Source organism: Lithobates pipiens, unplaced genomic scaffold (genome assembly GCF_037356315.1).
Source record: "Lithobates pipiens isolate NorthernLeopardFrog02 unplaced genomic scaffold, aLitPip1_a1.2 Scaffold_3, whole genome shotgun sequence".
NCBI lineage: Eukaryota > Metazoa > Chordata > Amphibia > Anura > Ranidae > Lithobates > Lithobates pipiens.
Window position 1 is genome coordinate 194,640,241 of NW_027507790.1, and position 22,223 is coordinate 194,662,463.

At 43.6% G+C, this 22,223-nt stretch overlaps 1 long non-coding RNA gene across 1 annotated transcript in view; it reads left to right on the top strand.

Moving 5' to 3' along the window:
* The window catches only part of LOC143940869 (uncharacterized), a 58,081-nt gene extending 40,827 nt beyond the window's left edge, over positions 1-17,254 (top strand). The window contains exon 4 of the long non-coding RNA XR_013263946.1: positions 15,211-17,254. This is a non-coding gene — a long non-coding RNA (uncharacterized LOC143940869). The remainder of the gene's footprint in view (positions 1-15,210) is intronic.
* The last annotated feature ends 4,969 nt before the right edge of the window (positions 17,255-22,223 follow it).

The window sequence follows — 22,223 nt, forward strand, 5'->3', positions numbered from 1 at the left end:
GTGGTCAGTGCAAATCCCCCCTCACATTGGTGGTCAGTGTAGACTTCCCCACTATATACTTGCCAAATATTTCCAGCTTTGCTCTACATGATTAAGATTTTGCCACAGTGTACTGCCTCCTAACTAATCCCATCTGCCCACCACTGCCACTGATCCCATCAACCCCCCAGCATTGCCACTGATCACCCCCCTCCCCTAGCATTGCCACTGATCCCAGGAGTCCTAGGAGTTTTCTATCTATTGATGGATCCTCTCACCTCCCCAGCCCATGGTGTGCAGGCAGTGATGATATAATATCCAGTAACCTCTAGCAACTAATCAGTGAGCAGTATTGATGTACAGTAATCTCTAGCAACCGATTAACAAACACAAGTCATGTGCTGTAATCTATAGCAAATAATTAGTAAAGCCATAATGTGTACTATAACCTCTAGCAGCCAGTCAGTGAGTGGTAATGATACACCATAACCTCTGGAAAACAATCGCAATCGCTTTCTGATCTGATTCAATAAACAGATTTTGAGTCTAGCTACTATTTTTTGTATGTCTCTGAGAAGGTGGGGAGCGAAATTGCTTGGGGGGGGGGGGGGGGGCAAAAAATTGTTTGTCCAGGGTCTAGTCACTATTAAAGACAGCCCTGACCCTAGTGAGAGTTTATTGACAGATGCACTTGACCTTCAAGGGATGTCCTTCTGACCAGCATTTGCATCTCCTTCTAAGTTAAATGACCTTCAATTGATGTCCTTCTGACCAGCATTCTCACTCAGGATCTCACATGCATCTCAAAGTAATATTTGATACAAGCCTAATGGACCTGAAAGCATCCTGCATTTGTCCAACAACTCAAGCCCCAAGCCTTTGACAAAGGCCCTTCAAAAACAAAATTCTACTAGAAGGATTCTGCTCTGAGCACTGAAGATTGTTTCTACAGGTTCCAATTCTGGAAATTCATTTAATGCCCCTTCCCATATATTTTTTTTTTCAGCTGTTGGAGCCATATGACCATAAAAACGTGCTCAAAGGGTAGGCACTAGAAAAATGTCCTAGAGGTAAAAAATCAAATTCAATCCTGCTGGGAGCAGGATAAATAGTCACAAAAGTGCACACATAGCTTCTTATTTGCTCCAAATAGTCCAAATAACAGGATTCCATGAATCTGGGATGTCTGCCCTATATGAATGACCCCTGCTTTGTTCTCTCCGTAACTGTTTCCATTATGATCATTTGTAACAGTTAGCACAGCTATTCTGTCGTCGGACACCACTTATCCCTGAATGGAATTCTGTGAATTATTTCTGTAGGTTTCTAGCTTATAGATATTTATAGCTGAGGTGACTGAAACGCTGACCAGCCACAGTGTAAATCCAAGTATAAAAGGTGACTCATCTTGCATGACAAAGTCATATTTATTACACTGGATTTGGCAATGCTGAATAAATATTGATGGCAGTGTCTAAATGTAGCAAGATGAATATAGGCAATCAATGAACCCGTGTCACTAAAGATAGCTCATTCAGGAGAAGGGGGGCTTGATAAGGTGGATTGTCTGGAGATCAAAGAAATTCTGCAGAAGAAGCTGGAAATTACTCTACATTGATTGATGGCGGCACGACTGAATGCAACGGCTTTAGAAAATGGGACAGAATTAAAGCATTGAATGGATCACTAATAGGCTTATATAAGGACAGGGCAAAACAACAAGTTCATGTAGCTGCCACCATCCTCAGCTGCACCTTCCATTCTCTCCAATGCTGCTCTCATTAGCCATCATGGTACAAAGAGGAAGCTGTGTTAAGGACTCCCCCTGGATTTATATTACTGTTAATATCCCCAGTGATATTGGTGATCAGGACAATTGCAGAATGTGAATATTTTCAAATTTTCTAATTACTGCTGGAAAATCTTGCTGCAGGAGTATCTGAAAAATATGCTAAGCTAAAACTAAATTAGAATTTTTGAGTAAATTACGTTTTGAGAAGGAGGTGGGACTTCATATGAGGCACACTGGATCAAATAAATAGGTGTGATATAAGGAAAAATAAATATCTTTACTGGTTAATAATGCTATATAGTTCCATATCTCAATGATTTTTGCACATTATTTTATATTAATAGTCTTTACATTACATTTGAAATGAATATCACCTACTAGTTGACAATCCAATAAAAAATCATACATTTACAAACACACAAGGGATAGTTGATACATATTATACACATATTGCAGTTAATACCCATGCAACCTGTTGGCCTAGTTGATTTTCTATCAATTGCGGTAAAAGAGATGAAATGTATTAGAAAACCTCCACAAATTAAATGATACAAACATATATGGAGTCATGAAGTAATCTTATAGGCCAACAAGTGGTACTGGATACGGTTGTTGTTAGCTCAACGTGTTTCGTGGCCTTATAGCCACTCATCAGGAGCAGAACTGTAGTGATTCTAGACACAACCTATGTATTGGTGGTGCGGCAATGAGGATTGCAAACTAGCCAAAGACATCATCTCCGGGAGCTGAGGGCGACAACAACCAATACAAACAACATCCAAAGCGGGTCAGGGTGTATGATATAATCCTGGTGTGTGCTTGAACTGGTGACCCCAAAAGGGACCTCTGTGAAAAAAATGTGTATAAAATTATGTGACCAGTGTGTTTTAAGTATAAGAGTAGGAGCTGAAGTGCAGAAAAATAAAACAAAGGGGGGGGGGGGAGATAGGAAAGGAAAAAGTGAAAGACTGGAAAGCACAAAAAGTGAAGAGAAACCAAACTCCAAATGAAAGGTATGAGGGAATAGATACCCATTACTGAATGAATGAGAGTGATGGTTTTGAGAACTTATTCTTAGGCATTTTGTGATCAAATCTATATGGTAGTCAGTGTTGCCAATCGTCAGAATTTTTACTGGCAGCCAGTAAACAATGGGCACTTTTCTCCTGCAGTAAATGGCAGTGACAGGAAAAGGTTGCCAGTTAAAAATATGTCTGTGTCACTCGGACCTGCGCAGGCAGTACCTGAGTGTGCCATGTGATGTCACGCTGCAAGGCAGCCCAGAAGACCGGCCGGAGCCTCAACCAGATAGCAAGCAACCATGCTGCAAGTTTGAAAATTACTTGTTAAGCTATTGCTAGACTTGCCAGACTTCAAAGTTTGCCGCACAATTTAAGCAAGTCCGCATTGCATGATTCCAGATGAACTTTCTTTGCAAACATTCTGCAAGTTTGCTGCAAGTTCTGGTTCAGCTATGTTGTACAATAGTGATCCCACCACAGGGGGCACTGTGGCTGAATTTTCATGCTGTAGACTCACCACTGCAACTTTGCTCTTGCTAGAGACTTGCCACACAAATTTGCTACAAATTGGAAAACTGTCAACTAGAATTTCTGCTTCAAGTGCTCTGCAAGTATACAACTCCCCAGTAAAAATGTGCAGCAAGTTAAAGTGATTGCAAACTATCACCTTGTAAAACAACCCATTCAGTTTCAAATAAAACTGAAAGGCAAGACATTTTTGTATAGATATAAAAAAATTATAAATGTTTTCCTTTTTTTTATAAGTGATCACATACCCTCTGTTCTCAGCTGCATAAGAGCTGGGGGGAAGAGAAGCAGAAGCACACTGATCTTCCCAATTAATGACTGTGCAGCAGGGGCATGTTAGGACAAGTCTAATAATTGGAGGAGAGTACATAGTAGATGAGGTTGAAAAAAGACACAAGTCCATCAAGTCCAACCTATGTGTGTAATTATATGTCTTTATGTGGTCGTTCAGGTGCTTATCTAATAGTTTCTTGAAACTATCAATGCCCCTTGCTGATACCACCGCCTGTGGAAGGGAATTCCACATCCTTGCCGCTCTTACAGTAAAGAACCCTCTGCGTAGTTTAAGGCTAAACCTCTTTTCTTCTAATTTTAATGAGTGGCCACGAGTCTTGTTAAACTCCCTTTTGCGAAAAAGTTTTATCCCTATTGTGGGGTCGCCAGTATGGTATTTGTATATTGAAATCATATCCCCTCTAAAGCATCTCTTCTCCAGAGAGAATAAGTTCAGTGCTCGCAACCTTTCTTCATAACTAATATCCTCCAGACCTTTTCTCAGCTTTGTTGTACTTTGTATTCGCTCCATTTCCAGTACATCCTTCCTGAGGACCGGTGCCCAGAACTGGACTGCATATTCCAGGTGCGGTCAGACCAGTGTCTTGTAGAGCGGGAGAATTATCGTTTTATCTCTGGAGTTGATCCCCTTAATGCATGCCAATATTCTGTTTGCTCTGTTAGCAGCAGCTTGGCATTGCATGCCATTGCCAAGCCTATCATCTACTAGGACTCCCAGGTCCTTTTCCATCCTAGATCCCCCTAGAGGTTCTCCCCAAGTGTATAGATTGCATTCCTATTTTTGCCACCCAAATGCATTATTTTACATTTTTCTACATTGAACCTCATTTGTCATGTAGTTGCCCACCCAATTCATTTGTTCAGATCCGTTTGCAAGGTTTCCACATCCTGTGGAGAAGTTATTGCCCTGCTTAGCTTAGTATCGTCCGCAAATACAGAGATTGAACTGTTTACCCCATCCTCCAGGTCGTTTATGCACAAATTAAATAGGATTGGTCCCAGCACAGAACCCTGGGGGACCCCACTACCCACCCCTGACCATTTCGAGTACTCCCCATTTATCACCAGCCTCTGAACTCGCCCTTGTAGCCAGTTTTCAATCCATGTACTCACCTTATGATCCATGCCAATGGACCTTATTTTGTACAGTAAACGTTTATGGGGAACTGTGTCAAATGCTTTTGCAAAATCCAGATACATCACGTCTACAGGCCTTCCTTTATCTAGCTGGCAACTCACCTTCTCATAGAAGCTTAGTAGATTGGTTTGGCAAGAATGATTCTTCATGAATCCATACTGATTACTGCTAATGATACCGTTCTCATTACTAAAATCTTGTATATGGTCCCTTATCATCCCCTCCAAGAGTTTACATACTATTGATGTTAGGCTAATTGGTCTTTAATTCCCAGGGATGTATTTTGGGCCCTTTTTAAATATTGGTGCTACATTGGCTTTTCTCCAATCAGCTGGTACCATTCCAGTCAGTAGACTGTCAGTAAAAATTTGGGAACAATGGTCTGGCAATTACTTGACTGAGTTCCTGTCAGGGCTGGCTTAGCCCTTCCTCCTCTGGGCTGGCTGCTCAGCTGTCGGCTAATTGCCAGCTCTCTTCTCTTTCCACAGTTACCAGCTGTTCCCGATGATGCTCGTCTGACCTGCCTATTTAAAGCTTTCCAGCTCACTCTTTCCTTTGCCTTCGCCTTGGTCACATCACAAGGAACCATCTCCTGCTGTTTGTTTCAAGACTGGCTTGCTGACATCCCTCCTGGCTTCTTATCCTGCTTGCAGTTGCTCTCCTTGGATCCCTGACTTCTGGACTGGCTGATTCCCCGATCTGGTTTATGAACTTTGGACTGGCTGACTACCCGATCTGGCTACTGGACTCGGGCTATGCTTGACTACGCTTTTTTCTATTTACCTTTTTATTTTTATTAATAAACAAGTGTGATTTGATTGTACTTCCGTCTCAGTCTGTTTCATGGTTTCTGACAGTTCCCTAAGTACCCTCGGGTGCAAGCCATCCCGTCCCAGTGATTTATTAATGTTAAGTTTCCCAAGTCTAATTTTAATTCGGTCCTCTGTTAACCATGGAGGTGCTTCCTGTGATGTGTCTTGAGGATAAACACTGCAGTTTTGGTTACTGAAGCCCCCCAATTCCCTCGTGAAGACAGAGGAGAAGAATAAATTCAATACCTTTGCCATCTCCCCATCCTTTGTAACCAGATATCCTTCCTCATTCTTTATGGGGCCAATATGGTCTGTCCTCCTTTTTTACTATTTACATAAAGAATTTCATGGGATTTTTTTTTTTGCTCTTCTCTGCTATGTGTCTTTCATGTTCTATCTTAGCCATCCTTATTGCAACCTTACATTTCTTGTTGCATTCCTTATAAAGTCTGAATGCTGATGATGATCCCTCAATCTTGTATTTTTTGAAGGCCTTCTCCTTTGCTTTTATATGCATTTTTACATTGGAGTTAAGCCATCCAGGACTTTTGTTCGCTCTTTTAAATGTATTACCCAATGGGATGCATTTGCTAATGCCCGTATTTAATATGCTCTTAAAGCAAACCCATCTCTCCTCCGCATTCTTTGTTCCTAAGATTTTATCCCAATTTATGCATTTTAGTAAGGCTTCGTAGTTTAGGGAAGTTGGCTCTTTTGAAATTCATGTCTTTGTTTTCCCCTTATGTTTCCTATTTGTGTGATTTATACAGAAGCCAATTGACCTGTGGTCGCTGTTTCCTAAATTGCCCCGTATTTCTACATCTGTGATCAGGTCTGTATTGTTGGTAATCAGTAGATCCAGTAACACATCATTTCTAGTTGGTGCGTCTACCATCTGACCCATAAAATTGTCCTGCAAGACATTTAGGAACTAGCGAGCCTTAAATGAATGCGCGGTTCCCTCTGCCCAGTTTATGTCTGGATAATTAAAATCCCCCATTATGATAACACTTCCCACCCTTGCTGCTAATCCAAATTGGGATAGCAGGTCAGTCTCCCCTTCCTCCCTCAGGTTAGGGGCCAATAGCATACTCCCAGTATTATTATCCCCTTAGCTTTATCCATTTGGAGCTCTACCCATAAGGATTCCACCTCCTCTCTAGCACCCTTAGTGATGTCATCTCTCACATTCACTTGTACATTATTCTTGATATATAGGCATACCCCTCCCCCTTTTTTACCCTCTCTATCCTTACAATAAAGAGTATGCGCTTGAATGTTTTCCAGCCAATCATGAGAGCTGTTGAGCCAGGTCTCTGAAATTCCCACAAAATCCAAATCCTCCTCTTACAATAGTATCTCTAGTTCACCCATCTTGTCCGGCAGGCTCCTGGCATTGGTGAACATGCCATGTAGTGTAGACCGGTCGCATATTATCCTCTTATTGGGTGTTCCGAGATTGCATCTAGGACTTGCTACTATACTTACCTTGGGTTTATGTGCTTTGGTCAACTTATCACTAATGCCCCCAATACTACCCTCTGGAATATGTTCCGCGCTTACTATGTCTACCTCTGCACCCTCCCCCCCATCGCCTAGTTTAAAACCCCTCTAACTTTTCATCCATCTTCATTCCCAGCATAGCTAGAAAACTGACCACAGTGTACTCTCCTACTTAGTGTGGTCAGTTTTTAATAAGATATTAAAGGGACTGGCAGGAACTCTGGAGATTTTACATTAAGGGAACAATACAAAAAGAACAGAATACTTTCTCATACAAGTACAGTACATGGTACAGAAGGCACATATCAGGAATATGAAGTGTTGGGGTAACAAACGCTTTAATAGACTTACAATTCAACAGCCACAAATTTGTGACAAGTTATCCTTGCTATCTGGGCATGTACTGGTCTGCAGGATGTGAGCAAGGCAAGCTGGCAGTGGGACTGTCAGTGCTGTTTGGACTGGAGTGGACTGAAGAGACCGCCGGCATGGAGAAAGACTGTCACTGTGACTCAGGAGGGGACGTGTTATGTCAGTGAGGTGTCATCATCATCTGTGCTGCTGCACACTACTGTCAGTTTCATGTGTGTGTGCCGCCCATGCTAATTTCTGTGCCTGAGCTACTTACTTACCATATCGAAAATAAAATAAGAAATATGTTGTTTTGCCTTAATATCTACTTTAAATCACCTTGCTAAATGCATATTGTATTTGTTTGTAGCCTAAATAGTGAAATTTACACTTAAAATTGTAATTTTGTAACTTTTGGAAATGTCAGTAAAAACTTGGCTCTGCCAGTAAATTTTGAGTGTCATTCTAATAGAGCATGTGATCAACTGTCACTTCATTTTGTAATCTACCCTCCATTTTAAAAGCTTATTATTAAAGAATATACGTGCCTTATCCTACACTTCTTTCTTGTTATGCCGCGTACACACGAGCGGACTAGGTCCGACGGTCTTTCCGACTGACTTTCGGTGGAGTTCCGACAGACTTTCCAAATGAACGGACTTGGCCGCACACAATCACACCAAAATCCAACGGATTTGAACGTGATGACATACGACCGGACTAGAATAAGGAAGTTCATAGCCAGTAGCCAATAGCTGCCCTAGCGTCAGTTTTTGTCCGTCAGACTAGCATACACACGAATGGATTTCTCGATCCGGTGGAGTTCCGGTGGGAAAATTTCAAACATGTTCTATTTCTAAAGTCTGCCAGATTTTTGGCAAGCAAAGATCCGATGGAGCCCACGCACAATCGAATTGTCAGACGGACTCGTTCCATAGGACCTTTGCTGTCAAAAAGTCAGGTCGTGTATACCTGGCATTAGAGTTTTAGATCTTTTTGTTTGAGACACGTTTTAATTAAGAACTTTCACTGTATTAGGGTTGCACCAATACTGATACTTGTATCGGTATCGGTGCCGCATATCAGTGTCTATCAGTCAGTGCCACATATTGGTGCCACCTATCAATGCCCATAAGTGTCAGCCATCAGTGCCACAAATCACTGCCTATCAGTCAGTGCCACATATTGGTGCCACCTATCTGTGTCTATAAGTGCCAGCCATCAGTGCCGCAAATCAGTGCCACCTATCAGTGCTCATCAGCCAGAGCGCTCTCCTGGAGGTTACTGAAGCCAGCATCGCTCTTGCTGAAGACTGTATAACGTCCACCGCCGCTTCTGCTACAAAATCACCTGCTAGGCTGAGTTCTTGCAGAACTGAGATAATCTTGTCTTGGTCTGCTGCTTCCAGTATTAACTTTTCCACGCTGGATGTCCAGCAGGTGATGCCTCTACTGACTGCTGCTAGAGAGATTGCTGGCCTACAAGCCCCGCCTGCTGCTGAATAGGCTTTTTTAAGATCGAGATCGATCTTACGGTCCACCACATCCTTAAATGTTACGCCGCCTTCTATTGGTAAGGTCACGTGTCACGCTAGTCGCATCAGTGAGGAGTCTACCACAGGAGCGGAGATAAGAGGGTTCACTGCTGGCTCTTTTAGGGGATAGAGTTTGGCTAATCTATTATTTAATCCGGATTATTTTTTCTGGCTTTTGCCACTCATCTTTAATAAGCTCTTCTAGCTCTTCGATAAAAGGAAAGACTTCCAGGTCTTTTTTTAGGTTAGGGAAATATTTCCGTAATTTAGGTGGGGCGTCTCTCTCTTCCTCCCAACCGATCGCCTCCTTAACTGATTTTGCAAATGGGTCTATCAATGCAAAATCGAAAACCGTAGGAGTCGGGGGTTCATCATCCTCTGGGGAGTCGTCTGGATCCTAAAGGGTGTGTGAGGTTGAGGCTGAATTAGATAACCTAATTGGTTTGTATGCCGCCACCTGCAAAATTGTCTCTTTAACTGAGTCTCTTATGTTGGATGCTTCTCTTGCATCAGCTTCTTTGTCTCCAGTTGCTTCCTCCAGACAGATTTGGCACACGAGTTTATTAGGTAATGCTTGCGCTCCGCAAACCCAGCAGGTGTTAACCGCAGGTCGGGTATGGTGCTCCTCCAGGTGAGAGGATGACGACTCTCTGCGGTGAGGGGAAGATCTTGACCGACTACGCTGAGAGTGGGAGTGTCTCAAGGGGGAACGTTCCTTCCGTTTAGAATGGGATGACCCCGATGACCTGCCAGAGCTACCAAAATGAGAAGTATTAATGGGCAGTGCTCTCTTTTCTCCTATTCACTACTTACCAATCCATAAGCCCCTTACCTTGTAGTTCTTGGATGGTCTACTGTGGCAGCGGTCTCCATAGGGAAGAATAGAGTATACCTGTGACCAAAGGTTTTCAGTGTGAGAGCCAATGCAGAGTATAAGCAGCAGGTGCTGGCATAGAATAAACAGTAAAGTGACATTAAAGATGACAGAAAAAAACCTTACCAGAAGCTAGGGAGGACTTGTCTTGCAAGGCAGCAGGCTGTGTGATCAAACCAAGATGGTGAGCAGTGTAGAAATCACAGGCAGCATCAGAAATGGGAAAAGGCAGTTTTTAAATAGACCGCCGTCGCTGGGGGAGTGACGTAACCGCAGCGCATGCGCCCTGGCCGCCCGCGCCACCCTACGCCATCTTGGATGCTGACAAATGGAGAGGGCATAGGCAATGTCACTTCCTGGGCGCCGAGCGTCCAAACACGGCCGCCATGATGGAAAGGGCATACCGCTATAGAACTACAGGGCTCAGCATGCACAGAGGTGGCAAAAGTAAGAGAGAAAGAAAAAAGAAAGGAAAACGAAATGTAAACAAAGGAAAGAGGTATGTGGGGAATGCAATAGAGCAGACCAATAGATGGAAGTAAAACAGAAGGAGACCGCTGCAAAATTAAAAAAAACCTCTTTAAGGCTTTGTATAGAATTTTGGGATTTTGTTTTGCCCCTGAGACCGTCAAAGTGGGGCCCCCTGTGTTATAGCTGATTTAGAGACTGTACAATCAGGGGCTTCCAGGTAGGAGAGGCCGAACCTAGCTGGGGTGGTGCGGTAAGGGGTTCCATCTGCTAACCAATCGAATACATGATGTCCCATTTAGGTGAGGAAAAAAAGGAGAATGCAACGGTGGACTCCTCTTCAAATCTTATAGCTAACCAGTCCTATCAGATTGTGGAGGCGGAGTCACAACCCAATGTGTGTGCTGCCATGACGCGTCAGGAAAATAAAATTACTAGTTCTCAAGTTGAAAATAACATAATTTACATTTTTTTAATTGCATTTAGCATATGTTAAACTTATATATTTTACAGATACTGTGAAAGAGAATAACGGCCTTCTGCCATATTATGTTGTTCTTCTTTATAGTTTGTTGTTGGGACAAACTATGTCAGTCATTGATTGTCTCTCCCTAAGCTTTCAGCCTGCTGCATGTGCACAACTGTATGTTCTGTATCTGTGACCGTCTACATACTCCAGTACTATACACTATACTGCACTGTGTTCCAGATATGGGCGGAGACTTCCAGAAACACAGACTAGTCTACATTGCTTGCTGTGATTGGCTGAGCACCTCTGCTGTAGACCAGACTGTAGACTAGTCTGTGTTCCGGGATGGCTCTGCTCATACCCGGGGGCCGGAAAACAGTGTGGTCTACTGTATGACTATGTATGTAACCCGCAGCTACATGCATACACTTTTATCGCAAATGCAGCTGCTGACACCTTAGGGAGAGAGAACTGAATTACTACTAGTTCTGATTTAAGTTGAAAAATAATAAAGTCTGAAGCCGCGTACACACGGGCGGACTGTCTGGCCAACTTAGTCCGCCGAAACACATTTCAGCGGACAGTCCGCTCGTGTGTGGGCTTTAGCGGACTTTTTCAGCGTGCAGTCTGGCGGACTAAGTATTTCGGAATTTCCGTAATACTGTCCGTCGGACTCGCATTTCGGCGGACAATCCGCCCGTGTGTATGCCAGTCCGCCGTACTTTTGAAATGAGCGGACTTTTCCCGCCCGGAGAAAAGTCCACTCATTTCGAGCGGGTATCCAGGTAGGCGGGGCCCGCGAAGGAGACGTCGCTGGCCCCGCCGCCTGGTATGGACTTAAAGGGGAACCCCAACGCCAAAAAAATCGGCGTGGGGGTCCCCCCCAAGTCCACAACAGACCCTTGTCCGAGCACGCTACCCGGCCGGCCAGGAAAGGGGGGCGAGCGAGCGCCCCCCCCTCCTGAGCCGTACCAGGCCGCTTGCCCTCAACATGGGGGGTGCCTTGGGGAAGGGGGGGCCGCGCGGCCCCCCCACCCCAAAGCACCTTGTCCCCATGTTGATGAGGACAAGGGCCTCTTCCCGACAACCCTGGCCATTGGTTGTCGGGGTCTGCGGGCGGGGGGCTTATCGGAATCCGGGAGCCCCCTTTAATAAGGGGGCCCCCAGATACCGGCCCCCCACCCTATGTGAATGAGTATGGGGTACAATGTACCCCTATCCATTCACCTGTAAAATAAAAGTACAAAAAAAAACACAACACACGAGATAAAATACTTTATTGCACAGCTCCGGGGGTCTTCCGTCTTCGGGGGTCTTCTCGCCGGACTCCTCCGCTATCTTCTTGTAGCTCTTTTGCTAGCGGAGGAGTCCGGCTTTCTTCCTCGCCGCTGGCCTCTTCTCCCGACTTCGGGGGTCTTGTCCCCCTCTTCGGTTCTTCTGCCGGGCCACCGCGCCTTCTTATAGCTCTTTTACAGGCGGTGGCCCGGTCTTCTGTCGCCGCCGCCGCCTTCCGTTCTTCTTCTTCTTCTTCTTCTTCTTCTTCTCCAGGAGATGTTGCCTCGACATGGTGACCCCGCCCACTTACGATGTCATAGTCCCCATGTGACATCAACCCATGTGACCAACCCATGTGACATAAAGCCATGTGACACCGCCCCTTGTCCCTATATAAGTGGCCGCGCAGTGCGTCCCTGGCATTCCGGCCGGAGAGATCGTCGAGGCAACATCTCCTGGAGAAGAAGAAGAAGAAGAAGAAGAAGAACGGAAGGCGGCGGCGGCGGCGACAGAAGACCGGGCCACCGCCTGTAAAAGAGCTATAAGAAGGCGCGGTGGCCCGGCAGAAGAACCGAAGAGGGGGACAAGACCCCCGAAGTCGGGAGAAGAGGCCGGCGGCGAGGAAGAAAGCCGGACTCCTCCACTAGCAAAAGAGCTACAAGAAGATAGCGGAGGAGTCCGGCGAGAAGACCCCCAAAGATGGAAGACCCCCGGAACTGTGCAATAAAGTATTTTATCTCGTGTGTTGTGTTTTTTTTTGTACTTTTATTTTACAGGTGAATGGGTAGGGGTACATTGTACCCCATACTCATTCACATAGGGTGGGGGGCCGGTATCCGGGGGCCCCCTTATTAAAGGGGGCTCCCGGATTCCGATAAGCCCCCCGCCCGCAGACCCCGACAACCAACGGCCAGGGTTGTCGGGAAGAGGCCCTTGTCCTCATCAACATGGGGACAAGGTGCTTTGGGGTGGGGGGGCCGCGCGGCCCCCCTTCCCCAAGGCAGCCCCCCATGTTGAGGGCACGCGGCCTGGTACGGCTCAGGAGGGGGGGGCGCTCGCTCGCCCCCCTTTCCTGGCCGGCCAGGTAGCGTGCTCGGACAAGGGTCTGTTGTGGACTTGGGGGGGGGGGGAAATCGGCATTGGGGTTCCCCTTTAAGTTCATACCAGGCGGCGGGGTCAGCGACGTCTCCTTCGCGGGCCCCGCCTACCTGGAGACGCGCTCGAAATGAGCGGACTTTCCTCCGCGTGTGTGGGCGAGTCCGTTCATTTCAAAAGTAGGGCGGATAGTATGGCGGACTTAGTACGCCGTATTAGTCCGCTCAAAAAGTGGTGTGTGGTCAAGTCCGTTCATTCGAAAGTATGACGGACTGTCCGTCGGATTGTCTGACGGACTAAGTTGGCCAGACAGTCCGCCCATGTGTACGCGGCTTAAGACTTTAAGTCTTCTTAGACTTAGTCTTAGTCATTTTATTTTTATATTATATTTATTTATTTTTTATTTTATTTTGTTGTTATGGTTCAATGTGCACTGACTGAAGTCTGCACTGCAGGATATGCTGTAGTAACTTTAATTTATAATTTTGTATTTTATTTGATTTTATGATTTTATCTTCTGTGTCCTCTGTCCAATTTATTTGGGTTGCTTTATTAAAGTACTTATTTACTTCATTGGACTATTCTTTTATTCATAAAATTAATGATTCAGTTGAATATTAATACTATAATGAATAATAATATAAGACAATTTTATATAAATCTTTTTTTTTTTTTTTTTAATATACAAAAAAGCAATTTTCGGTTTCGGTGCTGTTTTGGTATCTGTTTCGATTTTCGGCCTAGTGTATTTTTCATTTTCAGTATCGGTTTCGGCACCAAAAAACCCATTCGGTGCACCCCTAATTCCAACCAGCACAAGCTGCAGAACTTATAGCCCTTACTAGAGCTTGTCAGCTTTTTGAAGGACAGGATGTAAACATTTACACTGACTCCAAGTACACATTCGGTGTTGCGCAAGATTTTGGAGTTATATAGAAGGGGGCTACACAGCAGCAGATGGTAAATCCATCTCACATTCCACACTTGTCACAAGCCTGTTAGAAGCCATACAACCACCAAAACCCATTGTTATATTGCACTGTAAGGCACATACAGGTCAGCAAGACGACATAGCCAAGGGAAATGCTTTAGCTGACAAAGCAGCAAGAGAGACCGCATCCACACAGCCAGCAGACATCCAAATGCCATTGCTCTTGCCTGAAATCCCACTCCTAGATCAAACATTGCATGATCTCCAAACATATGCTACAGACAAAGACATCCAACAATGGAATGCAGTAGGTGTGCAGAAAGGCTCAGAATCTGAGCTTGTCTGCCATGAGGGGAGACCATGTATTCCTATAGCAAGTGCTCCTTTATTCATTGTACAATACCATGGTGTAGGACAAACAGGCTGGCAGGTCAATTATTAGACAATAATATTTACATTCCTGGTCTTCCCTCCTTAGCGAAGGCATATGTTTCCAGAAGCATAACATGCATCCAGAATAATCCCAGGAACCCTCACAAGGCAAAACATGAAAACCTAATCGATCCATCCACACCATTCACTCATTTACAAATTGATTTCACACACATGCCTAAGTTAGGTAAGAGACAAGAATACCTACTTGTAATAGTGGACATGTTCTCAAGATAGAAAATGTTTGTCACAACAAAGGAAGATGCACAAACAGTAGTGAAATCATTCACAGATGGGGATGCCCTCTTCAGATCAACTCAGACAATGGCCCTGCATTTGTGGCTAAAGTCTGCCAAGATCTAGTAAAAACGTTCAAAATTGACTGGAAGTTTCACATACCTTATCTCCCTCAAAGTTCCGGTATTGTCGAAAGGATGAACAGAACCATTAAGGATAAGATAAGGAAGGCCACTGGAGGTACATATACCAATTAGAAGAAGGTCCTACCAGCAGTTCTATCTGAGGTAAGAATGACACCCTCTAAGAAAACAGGATACTCTCCTTTTGAAGTCCTAATGGGTAGGCCATTCCCCACCCCATGGGCCAGACAGCCACTTACGTTAGAATGTTGATCTCATTCAGGAAGAATATGTAAGAAATCTCTAGATAGAATTGAAATAAATGTTGCTCGTACCTCTCCTTTTTCTTCCCAGGAACCTACACAACCTTTCCAGGTGGGTGACACCATGGTGGTCCAGCAATTGAACCGCACCTTGAAGTAGCAGTATCCCTTCAGACTACCAACCACAATGATCGCAGTTACCCACACAGCTATTCTGGTAGAGGGACAACAGGCCTGGATTCATGCCAGTCGTGTGAAGAAGGTGAACCAAACACCTAAGAGGAAGACAAAGGAAGTGAAGTAAGCAGTGAAAATCCTTGAATAGTGAGTGAAGCAGGTGGTCAAGAAGACTCTGAAAAAGATGACCTCGCTTATTTCACCACAGACTTCTGGGAAGGCCTTGTGCCTCCTATTCTTGATCATTTTGTGTTCCTACCCACATGGATCATAACTAACTGTGTATATAACCCTGAGGACTTGGGTGCCATAAAAGGCATATGTGGAGCACAACCTATACATGATGCACATAACAGGTCAAAAAGAGAATCAGTGGGAGAAAATGAGATAGGGGAACGGTCAACCACATTCCATGATAAAATGTTACTGATGAAGTTCAAATATGCATATGCACAAAAATCAGGTTATTAGAAATGTTGGATATGTAGTAAACTAGAGTCACCTAATTATATTATTTTATAAAGGTCCGGGTCTACTATCTCATCTGAATGTCTTGATTGAAAACTCCCTAACCTGATTTAAAAGAATGGCGCCTTTCGACTCGGATACAGTCCAGTGGGCTCCCGGCCAGAGAGACATGAAACTCACATTGAGCAGACAAGTGGCCACGGTAAGAAACTGTTATTTTTACTTATTCTGCTCTTCGTGGCGAGTAATTAGTCGGTGTCTGGAGTCCATTGGCTGAAGAAGTCTTATGCTGTTGATGAGATGGTGATATTAAGGTAGAAATATGTGTTTAATTACTAGAGCCACTAAAATCCCTGACCCAGGTGTTGAAAGTAAAGCCTCAGTCTTTTTTACAGTAGAAACTCTGTAAGTAATTTTTGTATGACTTAAGAGGGGATTGTAATATAGCATATGATCAACTGTCACTCCATTATGTAATCTACCCTCCATTTTAAAAGCTTGCTTTTAAAGAATGTATGTGCCTTATCTTACACTTCTTTCTCGTTAGAGTTGTAGACCTTTTTGTTTGAGCCAAGTTTTAATTAAGAACTTTCACTGTATGACTCATTGGGAGTTATTTAGGAAAGGCAAATTCACTTTGCACTGAATGTGCACTTGAAATTGCACTTTCAAGTCCAGTCACTCTAAATCTAAGGGATAAATCTGAAATGAGTGGACGCTCTGCTAATTTTATCATCCAATCATGCAAGATAAATGCTGTTTTTTATTTTCCTTGCATGTCCTCCTCGGATCTACAGTGACTTTACTTCCAAGTGCACTTTCAATGCACTTTCAAGTGCACTTGCAGTGCAAAGTGGATTTTCCTTTAGTAAATAACCCCCACTGTGTTTAGGCCGATTCTCAGAGTCTATGCAGATAAGCTATATAAGCTATCTTTGTAAATTTCTTTCAACTACCTAAAACTAATGATGAAATAAAATCTCTCTGTAGAAACCTGGTTAACCTTTAGAAACTTAGGAGCGAGTTTACCCCTCCCCTCTTTTGCTGTAAATCACATATAAAAGATATCATTATTATTCTTAATAAAGAGTTCAGACTCACTTTGCACACAAAAGTTGCCTGTTGTGTGTGTGTGTCATTGGGGTCTCCAGAATTCTGACAGGGTCACTGTGGATTACCAAGGTAGGGTGGTCAGCTGTCCAGTAATTTCTGCTATCAGTCATATCAGTAAATTTCAATCTGGTAGGTTGGCAACAATAATGGTAGTTCTAGGTGTGGCCAATCACGAAAGCTTTCATTTGGGAAAAGAGTGAGTTACATGTCCTGATACCCAGAAGAATTGCTGTTTGTTTCTTGCAAACAGAGTAGCAGGGGAATGAGCAGGAGAGGGCAGCAGTAAACGTAAACCTTCTGTTCTGTATTTGTCCACTTGTGTCACAGAAAGTTCATTTTCTAATTAAATAATCTGATTTCAAGTACCCTTAAACACACTATTGTTTCATCGTTTTTATTTCTCAGCTTGCAATTCTGTCTCTACTAGCAGCAGTTTAAAAAAAATGCATAAAATCAGCATCCACAGTGTATCCAAGATAATATTAGAAAAGCAGAATTAGAGTGAAGAATAAAAAAAAGAGTAAAACAATAGGATTTTAACAAAGAATAGCAGCAGTTCATAATGCTATTAGGGTAAAACAACAGGTCAGTGCACATTCATAAATTTTTAAAGGAAATATAGTATATTGAATATATTTCTGCTGTGATGTTGAGTGCCTAATAATGATAATAGCAACAATCTGTCACTGCCTCGACTCTCACCCACTATCTAACTTTTCAATTAAAACTTACTGCAGTATAGTTGTATTAGACCACAGTGCATATTCTGTGTCAATTTGCCTATAGAATGTGTCATTTGGACCAAGAGGTCTGGAAACATTAGGCCTGAGATGCTGACACCAAATTTACCCTTTCACTACAGTGTAGGAAAGATTTCTGTGTGCATGCAAAATGTGTCATGGAGCACCATTGATTGGTGGACATGTTGAAATATTGGTGTTTCTAAAAGATATAGTTTATTGTAACACAGCTTTCTATATTGTTTAGTATTACCCTCCCCACTGGTTCTCAGCATCCAGTCACATGACATCTCCAAGCTGCAAAGGAAATTAGCGCTGAAATATTACCCTCTGTCTTGCTGTCTCTCCATGCGCCACCAGCCCAGTTGTCCCATGATTGGACACTATCATGCCTGCACACTTGTCATAGGCAGGCCTACAACACGGGGGAACCATACTGCATGAGTGTGAGTTACGACCTGCAGATAGCCATATGTTAAATCTCACTGCCAGGCCCCACACAAGAAGGACAGCATCTCCTCTTCAGCCAGTGACATGGATCTGTTCCTACCCTTCCTGGCATCAAACTACAGGGCATTTTGAGGCTAATAGAGCAGAACACCAAATACTAGACATGTGCAATTTGTTTCACTCCAGATACACATTCGGACAATTTTTTTGGTTATTCTGAATTTTGGATGGGATGTATCTCCGAATGAAATAGTAATGAATGGTAACAAATTTGTTGAAATCCGTTAAAATTCATTTAATTTATTTATAGTTTTCTAACCAATTCCAACTTCCAACAGAACAATTAGAATTCAAATTGGACGAAAAAACAATCGACCAATTTGAATCCTTTATGAAGAAATAGCTTGTTGTTAAGCCACGGACCAGGTCAGCTGCCCGCGTTCCTACAAACCATGAGTTATCATTTGTCAGCGGGGTTCCCCACTGACAGATGAATATAAAGATACAGAATGCCGGCAAAAGACAAATGTAAAAAAAACTGGCATAGGGTCCCCATCCCATGATTTCAGAAGGGGGCGGTGCCACCGGTTGACGTAACCAGGTGGGGCCCTCCCCTTGCCTATATAAGAGCTGTCAAAACCAAAGAGAGCGCATACAGCAGGTTGCCTCTTTGGAGGCGGAGCGCTTTCGCGTTTTTCTATTTTTTGGGTCGGCGAGTGTCGTGATGGACGATGGACACTATCAAGGGACACTATCTTTTTTCTTTTTTAATAAAAAACTGTTCTGTATCTCTTACTCTTACACTTTTTTTGGTGAATGGGTACAAGTACGATGTACCCGATACCCATTCACATGGGGGGTTGGGATCTGGGGCCCCCTCGTTAAAGGGGACTTCCACATTCCAATAAGCCCCCCCACACGCAGACCCTTACAACCACAGCCCAGAGTTGTCGGGAAGAGGCCCATGTCCCCATCAACTTGGGGCAGAGCCCCCCGTCCCAAAGCACCTACCCCCCATGTTGAGGGCATGTTGCCTGGTATGGTTCAGATGGGAGGCCTGACCTTCCAGGCCGTATGCTTGGATAAGGGGCTGGTATGAATTTTGGGGGGGCCCCAAGCCAGGGTTTTTTTTTATTTTGGCGGCATTTTTTTTTTAATGTTTTTCTATTGCCAGCATTTTTTATTTTTATATTCATCTGTCAGTGGGGAAGCCTTTACACCCAGTTATTTCTTCACATAGAATTCAAATTGATTGATAGTTTTTGGCTGATCTGAATTCTAATCCAATTCTAACTCTAATCTAAATGTTGGAATTCATTAGAAAATTATAAAATAAAACAAATGAATGAAAACAAAACAAAATTTTACAAAAAAGAAACTAAACGAATTCTGAAACCAAACCAAACGAATTCCGAAACCAAACAAAACTAATTCCAAAATGAAACAAAATTAGTAACATAACTAATCTATCCGAAACCAAACAAATTTTTATGTTCTGCACATTTCTACCAAATACTCTCCATCGTTTCCTTAGGACAGCATACTTGTCTTTATTCAATCTGTAGGTTTGGAAGTGTAACACCATACACATGCAATGCTTTGCTTCTTCTCTGGTCCAGACTCTTTCTCTAGGAAAGTCAATACCGCAGTGGCTATAGAATATTATTAACACTGGGAAGGTCATGTTTATACATATACCAAACAGCACTTCTGACTGGAACCCTCCATCACTGGCCACCATCATCCCCACCCTCAACTGGCTACTCATCCCTATGTACACTGATGTTATGCAAGCACTTAGATCTACACACTATGATGGCACACATTAGCTTATCTTCTTTATGTGACCTGAACAGACTTTGCAAAATAAACAGACCTATTTATTGGTGTATTTCTTCATACACTTGTACATAGATCTTACACAGTTCAATATTCAAAACCTCCAGGCACAGATTTAACAGATAAAGTATAACTACATGGGAAACAAACCGTTTGGTGATAACATGGAACCCACTTCACAGTAATCACATTGCTCTTTGCAACAGTGTCTGTAAGGTAGTTTAGGCCACAGCAGAAGTTTAGCTGGTATAATGGTTTAGCTGGTACAGTTGCGTACATACCTTTAGCTTGATCACCTCCAAATCATTGACTATCAGTCTCTCAGTCTTCCCTAACTCCAGGTTCCATCTCAGTTTGCAAAAAGCATATTGGGGAACTGGAGAAAGTGCAGAGAAGGGCAAACAAACTGATAAGAGGCATGGAGGAGATTAACCACTTCAGCCCCAGAAGGATTTACCTCCTTCCTGGCCAGAGCACTGTAAAGGTAGGTCCTTGCTCTGTTAGGTGCTCGATTTCCCTCTTCCTATCTTGCCTAGGCCGTGGTCTGGATGAACTTGGGAGTCCCATTCACCGGTGAGATAACCAAGACTCATACACGAGATGTATATGAATGATGATTACATTTAATGTTTTGAATACAACAGGTTATATGCTGAGACAGTTGGGGTGGCACCCTGTGGAGTAGCCAATCAGGGATCCCCTCGTAGCTATACACCAAACTTTTCCTAGTAACAGGTTTATTGACAGAACAAGCAGAATAAGCAGAAATCAGGTCTTCATGGCAAAGCACGTCATTAACCTTCACGAGATAAGAATGAGACTACAATATTCATCAACATTCTGCAATATTCAACAATATTCATCAACATTCTGTTGGTAGCCTGTGACCCAGACGTTATATGTCACAGACGCAGTTATAGGAATGCGTGATAACTGCATATCTGGCTTTCTCTGTACAAACTCTCGCGGCCAAGGCCATTCTAAGAAAACAGCATATTTTCCAAATAGCGAGCATCTATGTCTTAGTAGTTAGAATTCTAGCTTGGTCATACAAAGTTTAAAATGGAAGACAGTATAACAAAATGGAATACAGTATAACAAAATGGAGACTCGATAATCCTTATAATCCCTCCTGTGATCATAACTTTGGCACGAAGTTATGATCATCCTTTATACCAGATATCTTTAGAGAAAGCCATAAGTGCTTTCTCTTCGTCATTGGGCTTGGTTGCTATTTTTAGATGGGAAACCTTGGAGGCTGCTATGCAGCAGCACTTGGCGATCACATAGAACATTACTATCAACAACACTATCATCACTAATACGAGAAATATTTTCTTGAAAAATCCCAGTATGCCCCCCCAAATACCACAAAAGTCAATACTATCGACCAGAGCAAAATGGTGTGTAGTACTTTGTCTGTCTCTTTCTTTTTGCAAAGACTTCAGTCCGAGCTGGTGGGAGGAGGAGGAAAGTCCAGGGAGATTCTGCCGAACTGTTCCTGGAGGGTCTGTAGGTTCGTCTCCGGGGTCCCTTTGGTGGTGGCGTCCTCCTGTTGGTCTTGGGCAAGTGTCCTCTGGGGGTGTTCTGGAGTCGGTGGAGGTTCGGGGCATTTTTTTAGTCTGCTGGCATGGATCCACTGAGGGGTGTAGTCTGTGAGGACAGCAGTCCTGGAAACCTTCTCCACCTTCCATGGACCGGAGTAGATGGGCCCCATGTGCTTCCGTTGGGCAAGCTGCTTGATCAACACTTTATCCCCCGGGATGAAGGGGTGAGTAGGCTCTGTTGGAAAAGGAGAAAAGGTGACAGCAACTTGTTCATTGTGTTCTTCTATTGTACTTACCAGATGTTTCACGTACTCTTCCTGTAAAGAATATAGGTTAATGTCAGTCTGTGCACCTAATGCTTTTAGTTGGGTTTGTGCTGGGACACCCATTAGGATTTCGAATGGTGACAAACGTGTCCTAGAGTGGGGGGTGGTTCTGATTTGGAACAATATTCCTGGAAGGAAATCTATCCAGTTTTTTAACGTTCCTCCTGTGGCCTTTTTTAGTTTGTCCTTTATATTCCTGTTCATTCTTTCTACCACTCCTGCGCTTTGGGGATGATAGGGAATGTGAAGTTTCCACTGTATTCCCAGGCACCTTGCCAATTCTCGTGTCATATCTGAAGTAAAAGCCGGGCCCTGGTCTGACCAAATGATGGCTGGTATGCCAAACCTACATACCCAATGATTAAGGAGAGCCCTTGTCGCTATTTTAGCAGTTTCCCCAGTGCAGGGCACTGCCTCCACCCATCCTGACCATTTGTCAACGAT